Source organism: Onychomys torridus, chromosome 9 (assembly GCF_903995425.1).
Source record: "Onychomys torridus chromosome 9, mOncTor1.1, whole genome shotgun sequence".
In the NCBI taxonomy this organism is placed as follows: domain Eukaryota; kingdom Metazoa; phylum Chordata; class Mammalia; order Rodentia; family Cricetidae; genus Onychomys; species Onychomys torridus.
Genome location: NC_050451.1, coordinates 50,142,813 through 50,150,138, shown reverse-complemented (window position 1 = coordinate 50,150,138; position 7,326 = coordinate 50,142,813).

The window sequence follows — 7,326 nt, the reverse complement described above, 5'->3', positions numbered from 1 at the left end:
CTGAACTCACTCTGTCCCTCTTGGATCCAGGCGAATCCCGTGCCCCGTTTCTCCACTCCAGCTCCTCACACAGTTCCTCTGGTCTTTGTGTTCCAAGGATACCAAATTGTAGTTGGCCATCCTCACTTCACCCTGGTCATGCCCATCGATCCCCTTTCATAACCACTCTTCATTATTTCTCTATAGAAAAAAAAAAGGGGGGGGGGACCCAAGAGAATCTGGACTGTAAAGTCTGTGCCGTCAGAGCTATGTTCACATTTCACATGCCTTAGCTTCTTAATAAATAATATGATTGTTAGCTGAATTACCTCCTTTTGGCAAGTGGAGATGGGGGCAGACACTTGACTAAAAGCTAAATAGACAGTAAATGGGAAAGAAGCTTAAAATACAGTATGTTCAGTTAGGAGGGTATGCTCTTCACTCTGAGCTTGGTCTCACCTCTGGTCCTATACTCTCCACCTTTAGCTGGGCTCGCCCCTCTTCCTTTAGGCCCAGACCTCTGACACTGGGCAAGAACTATCCTAATGCCCCATCCCTACACACACACACACACACACACACACACACACACACACACACAGAGAGAGAGAGAGAGAGAGAGAGAGAGAGAGAGAGAGAGAGAGAGAGAGAGAGAGAATGAGATTCAGTCTGCTGGACATTTTCATGTTTCTCCTAGGATCTTCCTTCCAAGTGGGCCACAGAGGTCTCTTACCACAGGGAAGCCCTCTTGCCAACACAAGCAGGACCTCTCCTGGTCATCCTAACTGTGTGATGAACACACTCTCTCCCCATAAAGAAGAATGTACTTCCATGTATATTTTAGAGAAAGTAGGCCTGTACCCAGCCCTCACTAGAAGCAGAGAATAAAATTTCAAATGTATTTGGACAGTCTCGAACACAGGCTTCTAAGAAGGCAATGGACCTTAAGTTCACTGGTTGCAGATTTAGAAAACTTGGGTAATTCTTAGTCAAAGAAGAAACTGGAGGTAACCTCTGCCCAGGGACTAATGGGTTCTGGAAATACCCTTGTGAATTCGCTACCTAAATTTAGTCTGGTGCCTGAGGCTTCCTGGCAGCCCTCAGAGGGGTAAGCCCTCAGCCCTAGAGGATTTTAGGACAGACCTTCTCCAGAACCTAAGAAGGCCTAGGACACTGCACTAACCTTGTCTTGCAGCCCTGGGGCAGGCAAGGTTCCCTTCTCCTAGTGGGCTCCAGGGTTTTTGGGACCCTTACTCTTGAGTGCTTCTGTTTACTGGCCAAGACTGGCAGAATACAGACACAGAAGAGAGTCCTTTTCCTCCCTCTCCCTTCTTCCTACCACAATTCCCTGAGCTATGAATTTTGAGAAGCAGTTTCCCCTGGAGCCCTAACTCTCGGGCCAAGAGGCTCAAATACCAGCGGCTTTATCGCTGCGTGGGGGGAGCCCGCGTGTGTTTCTCTCCACTGTCGCTTCTTCGTGCGTGCCCTTGGCTCAGTCCGGGAGCAGACTGAGGTGCCAGCGGAGCGCCCAAGGTGCCAGGTCGGGAGGTAAGGGCACTATCAATCCAGGCAGATACAACCCGTTTGGACCCCAATGTGGTGGGAAGACAGACCTTCGAGGACAACCCGGGCTGCAGGGGTCTGGTGGAGGCCAGAAATGAGCTCAAATCTCAGTTTGCAAAAATAAGAATATGTCCTAGTCACGCTGAAGCCAGGACCCCCAACTAACCACACGTAATTGTGTATTGGCCCTCCCTGCGTGGCATCCAGTTTGAACAAGGCACGAGGATCCACAGTTTCGCGCACGGAGGACTTTGACAGGGCTCCGGCGGGAGCCCCAGACCACAGCTCCCAGAATGACTCAAACATTTCGGTTTTTTTCCAATTCCGCTGCGGACGTGGTGCTCTGAACTTACCATGACCTCCGCGCCGCGCTCACCGCTCTGCGCACGTAGAAACTCCCGCACCGGACTCCGGAGAAGTCACAGTCGAGACTTGCAGACCACTGGAATGGAGACCGGAGAGAAGTGCAGAAAGCTAGTGTGTGGTGTACTTTTCAAGAACTTGCAAACCCCTCCAAAGAGATGGTCCTGAGGTTGTGACTGCGCTCCTCGGCGTGCGAACAGATTTCGTAAGGACGCGTGTGTGAAAATACTGACACCCCCAAGTTCTTATCACGCGCGACGATGCGAACTTCGGTGTAGTGTTTGAGACAAATGCACCGCGTCCAAGCACGCATCTCCGAAAGAGCTCCACTGATTACGTTCTGCTCTCCTTTCCCGAGTGGGAGAGCCTGGATGGATCCAGGGCACTGAGACCTGTTGCACGGAGAGGTCACCTGCTGTATCCGCCCAGTCATTTAGGAGTGGGGCGGAATACTTTTTATTATTCAACTATTCGAGGCAGGAAAGCCTGGGGAAAAAAATCAAACTGCGTTAATTCTCTGCTATTTAGAGAGCAGTGCAAAGTTGCCAGGAAACTCATTTTGTATCTGTTTACTGCCCTGAATGGGCCGCAAAGAAAATAATCCAGGACTAGGTGGCCCTAAGCGACGTTACCACGTGGCTCCTGCCAGCTCTCAGCCTCCAGTGTCTAGGCACCCAGGACAGGAGGCGCGCGTAGGTGGGTTTTCCCCGCTCAAGAGCGCTAAACGCTTTCTCCAATTTCTTATTTTATATTTTAAAAACGCACATAAACCCCTATCAAAAGAAAATCAGTCAAATAGCTTAGAGATAAAAATTGCACTCTGACAGATACAAGGTCAAGATAGGTCAGCAGTGGGCGAAGGCTGCTCCACCAGCGATGCTCGAAATGAGTAACAACCCACAAATTTCGTTCCTTACTAAGGAAATCAAAAAGTAGTAGTTACTATTACTACCACTGAAAAATTCGAATTAATTTAATGTGTTTCAGATTTATATGTATGTAATCACAGTACTTTTATTCTGCCTAGCTCTTTCCATTAAGTTTTAATATCTTATTAAACTTCCCTGGATAAATTTTGTGAGTTTTTATGTGAGTGGAGATTACATTAACCAGAAGCGAAGTTGAGCATAATTTCCTTAGACACTGGGAAGTCTGTGTCTTCTGCCAACATTTCTAAGGGCAGGAAGAAATAAAATGAGGCAAGGAGACCAAATGCTCGGTAAGCACCTACTGTGTGCAGGCACCTGATAGGACTAGCTTTATACATTTTATTTTATACTAATAACTGCTGGTCCATAAAGGTCTTTTTATTTAACGTGAAATTTCCATCTTTTTTCCTCCAAACCTAAGACCGTACAGCTTACATAATTTTATTTTATTCGCAAAAATTTCGTTCTTAACACCTCCTTATTGGAAGTGAAAAATAGCCAAAGTCAATGAGAAGGTCCATACTTAATAATATTTAAGATTTTTCAAAAACTGATTACTCCGTTTAGTGTTCACATTTGTCTTCAAAAAGAAAAGTGGAGCAGTGACTTAGCAGGTGGTGATTTTTCTCCTAACCCTTTTAAGTCCCTGTAAAAATAAAGCCCTATCAGTATTGGGGAGGAAACCAAGCCTGTAATGGGGAACAGGTTGCTGTTGGGGGAAGGGAGGAAGAAAGAGAGCGCGCTCACACACACAAATATTGCACGATTTTCCGCGGCTGTGCATTAAAACGAACCAAAACACTGGTCGTTTTTGTGAGGGTATATAAAATGCGGCGTAGAGGCTGTCTGAGGCCAGAGGGCTGAGCATGTTCTAAGGGGTATGATTGAACCAAGTACCTGAAAAAGAAAAAACAGACAGAAAGTAATAGTGAAGAAAGGGGAGGGCAGAGAGAAATCAGGTGGGAAGGAAGCAGGTAAATCTTTAAATTTTCAGTTCCTACAATTAAAGGGAGGAGGGTGGGCAGGTCTCACTATAGTTCAAGGGAAATGGTTGTCTGATGCAAGTCTGAGTGATTCTATTTGTGCTGAGTTTTTGTTTTTTTCTGAACTTTCAAAAAAGTTACTTCGAGATTCAACCAAACGTTTTGAGTGGGTGATCGAACGTCCAAGGAAGCATTTACTGCTGATTCCCTAGCGGTGACCTGCCCTGCCCTGCGCCCCGCGCACCCCCCACCCCGCTGCTGGGGGAGTAGCGCCCCACGGCCCGCAGGGGCAGGCGGGGTGGGGACGCAAGGTTCGCGTGCCACCGGAGGCCTGGCTTTAGGCTTGCTTTGGTTTTCTTCTGGAAGGGGAAATGGGCGTTGTTCGGTGAGATTTTCAAGATTCCCGGGTCACTTGACAAACTTGGGAACTGTGGGTCGTTTTCAACCGAGCTTTTTCTGGTTGCCGAGGCCCCTTTCCCTCTCCGAGGGTCAACAGACCTCGATCCAAGAGGTGTTCCTTTCGACCAGCCTCCCTCTCCCCCGCCTGGAATGGCAAAGCACAGCCGCCCGCTCTGAAGGCGACTTGGCGACCTCGGTGCCCCGGGCTAGGCGGCGATCCAGGCGGACTCCGGGAGAAGCCCACGGGGAAATCGGTGCCCGAGTACTCTCCTGACATAACCCCGTCCGGGGGCTCCCTGCAGCGGGCTCCCTTCCTTTCCCGCCCGCGTTTTCCAGGGAAGCAGCCCCCAGTAGCAGAAATTCTGGGCTGCCACCACCGCTGGCTCCCCGCTGGTCCCACCCGCCCCGAACCCTACCCCCACACCGAGTGAACCGTGTCACCCTCCCCACGCCCCACCGCCTCGCGCCTTTTTTAACCGCTTCAGGGTTTCCTGGGCTGAGCGGGCGGGAAACCGAGGGAGGGTTCCGCTGCAGCACCTCTCCCCAGCCCCTAGCCCACGCCCAAGTCCTCGCCAGACACAGGCTGGATTGTGAAAGAACCCCGTGGTGGGAGGCCGTGGGAACGCTACCCCAGGCCTGGGGAGGGTTTGGCAAAGTCTCGGGAACACTAGTGCTTCCCCCAGGGGGACTGATTTTCTTCGCCTCGAAGCGAGCGCGAGGTGTCCGAGGTTTTGGCACTAACCGCAGAGTCTCTCCCTTTCTCCAGCCCCTTTTCAGGACACCCGATCTACAACCTTCAACTTTCTCCTTGGGTTGAAAAGTCAGCCGCGGCTAGCGGCCCCAGCTGAGGCCGCCACAAGAGCTAGCGGCTGTGGGGTTAACTGAAAGCCCAGCGCCCAGAGGTCGCCTGAGGCCCTGTGGGTCGAGGCCAGGCCCGCTGTTTGCAGGGGGAGTTCTAGGAGGATTCTAGCAGAGCTTGCAGCCTGCTGAAACAGGCGTTCCCTTTTCCAGATCATATTCCTCATAAAATCTAAAGCCAGATACATCTCTTGGGCATGCTCCCATTTCACCTCGAGAGGCGTGGATTTGTTTCCAAACTGGACTCGACATCGAGGTCTCTAATGCGGGTTCCAGTGGCAAGCCCAAAGGATATGGCTTTCGATGACTCTGGGAACTGCACAAAGGGACAGAAGTTTGTGCAGTTAAGTCTTAATCTTAGCTCAATCAAAGCATTAGCTGTCATTTTTTTTTATTATAAAACGTAGAGTGCGGGGGTGGGGGCGTGGGGGAGAGACACAGGCTCTCATGCTCTGTTTGTTTAAAAAGAACCGAGGGGGAAGACCAACTTCATAATTACAGACGCCCACTTCAGCAGCAACACCCTATGGAATCCGTTCATGAAAATGTCACTTGCAAGAGAGTGAGAAAAGTAGCCATACACAAAACTAAAAGGCGAGTTTGGTGAACGCAGACCTTTTTATAATCTCTTGAGTCAAAACCAGCTTTTGCTGAGTAATTTTATTTTTAAGAAATGGGGGAAGGCTAAAAAAAAAATAAATAAAAAGGAGCATAAGGGTCTATTTCACGGGTAACCCGCCTCACCACTGTAGAGAGAAATGTGGGTAGAGTGGGCCTTCCTTTTCACAGTTAGGGCTGTCTGATATTTACCAATGTGGTCACGAGGGTAGAAATTAAAACCAACACATCTCTTGGAATGACAAAACATTAGCTGGAAATCAACTCTGCCTCCCCAAGGTTCGACCTACAGAACTCTATTCCGGGGCTCTGAAAGGCAAGGCCATTTCTAGAGTCCTATGGTTAAATAAATGATTGGCAAAGCCGAGTCTGAACAATGCAAACACATAGTCGACTCCTGTCTCAGGGTTTACAGAGCGAATGACCTCAGTGCGAAAGCGCCTCTGAGCAGCTGGGGTGGGTAAAGGCCGTCTGCTAAATCCTTCATCAGGTGTGGGTGAGCAAACCGAGCCCTCGAGAAAACGGTTTCCACTTTCGGCTCACTTAGCCTCTGCAGGTCTCTCTAACGCTTGCCCAGACCCACTGCTACTGCTACAATAAAGGTGTTAGAGAATAAAGTGTGCGTTAAGGGGAGTGTGGGGGTGGGGCTGGAGTGAAGACAGAGTGAGCTGCTCGAAGGCGAATCTGTCTGGGTTGGTTCTCTGTCGGGGGAGAAGGGGAAGCAAGGACACATTTTCGCTGACCAGATCGACGCCAGCTGCCCTTCCTGAGCGCTCCAGTTGTGTTTGGTTACCTTCACCTCGTGAATATATATGCCTTCCCTTAACCGCTGAAGTCTGCAGTCTATAAGGCCGCCCACCCGCCTCTTTCAAACCTGTGGAGGCCGCTTTTGGCTGCTGTGACTCCCAGGAGGGGAGAGGGATGCCCCCAGAGTTTCGTTAAGTCTTTTGAATTGTATAGAACTTTGGTTGTTTGCGTGTGGGCGGAGTCCTTATCCAATTTCAGCCGAGCAAGAATTCCGTGGGCCTCGAGTCCCAAGAGGCCTTTTGCGCGACCTTGCCGCGCTCCTGCCCAAGACTCCGCCAAGGGATCTGCCACAGGAAGCCAAACTCGCCTCTGTGCCACACTCCTTTACTGCTGCAGGGTCCCAAACAGGCTTCAACTTCAAGACCCAGACCAAACTTCAAACTTGCCATGCGAGACTGCTAAGAGTATCCACGTCCGCTTTTCCGGAGGTGGGGGAAGCCTCGCAGCCCGGGACAGATCCCGGCAACTCCTGGGCTTCCTCCAGGAACAGCTTACCCCCACCTCGGCCAGTCTTCGCGACCCCACACTTTGGCCTACCACCCACGCCCTGAGGGAAGTGGCTGTGACTGATGCGCTCCGAGTGCTTTCGTTTTGCTTTCGTTCCCTCTTCTCCGCGGCTGGGAAGACCGCGAAAGAACAAAGTGGGGGGTGGGGGGGCCGGACAGCCGGTGTCCTGACAAAATAGCTGAGACACTGAGACTTAGCCCGGGGCCGGGGGCCGGGAACCTCGACCATGCCTTGACAAAACTCTGACTCTTGCAGGGGTGGGAAGGATCAGGAGGCCCTGACTTGTTTACTAAATGCAAAGAAACGTGATTTGTAGATAG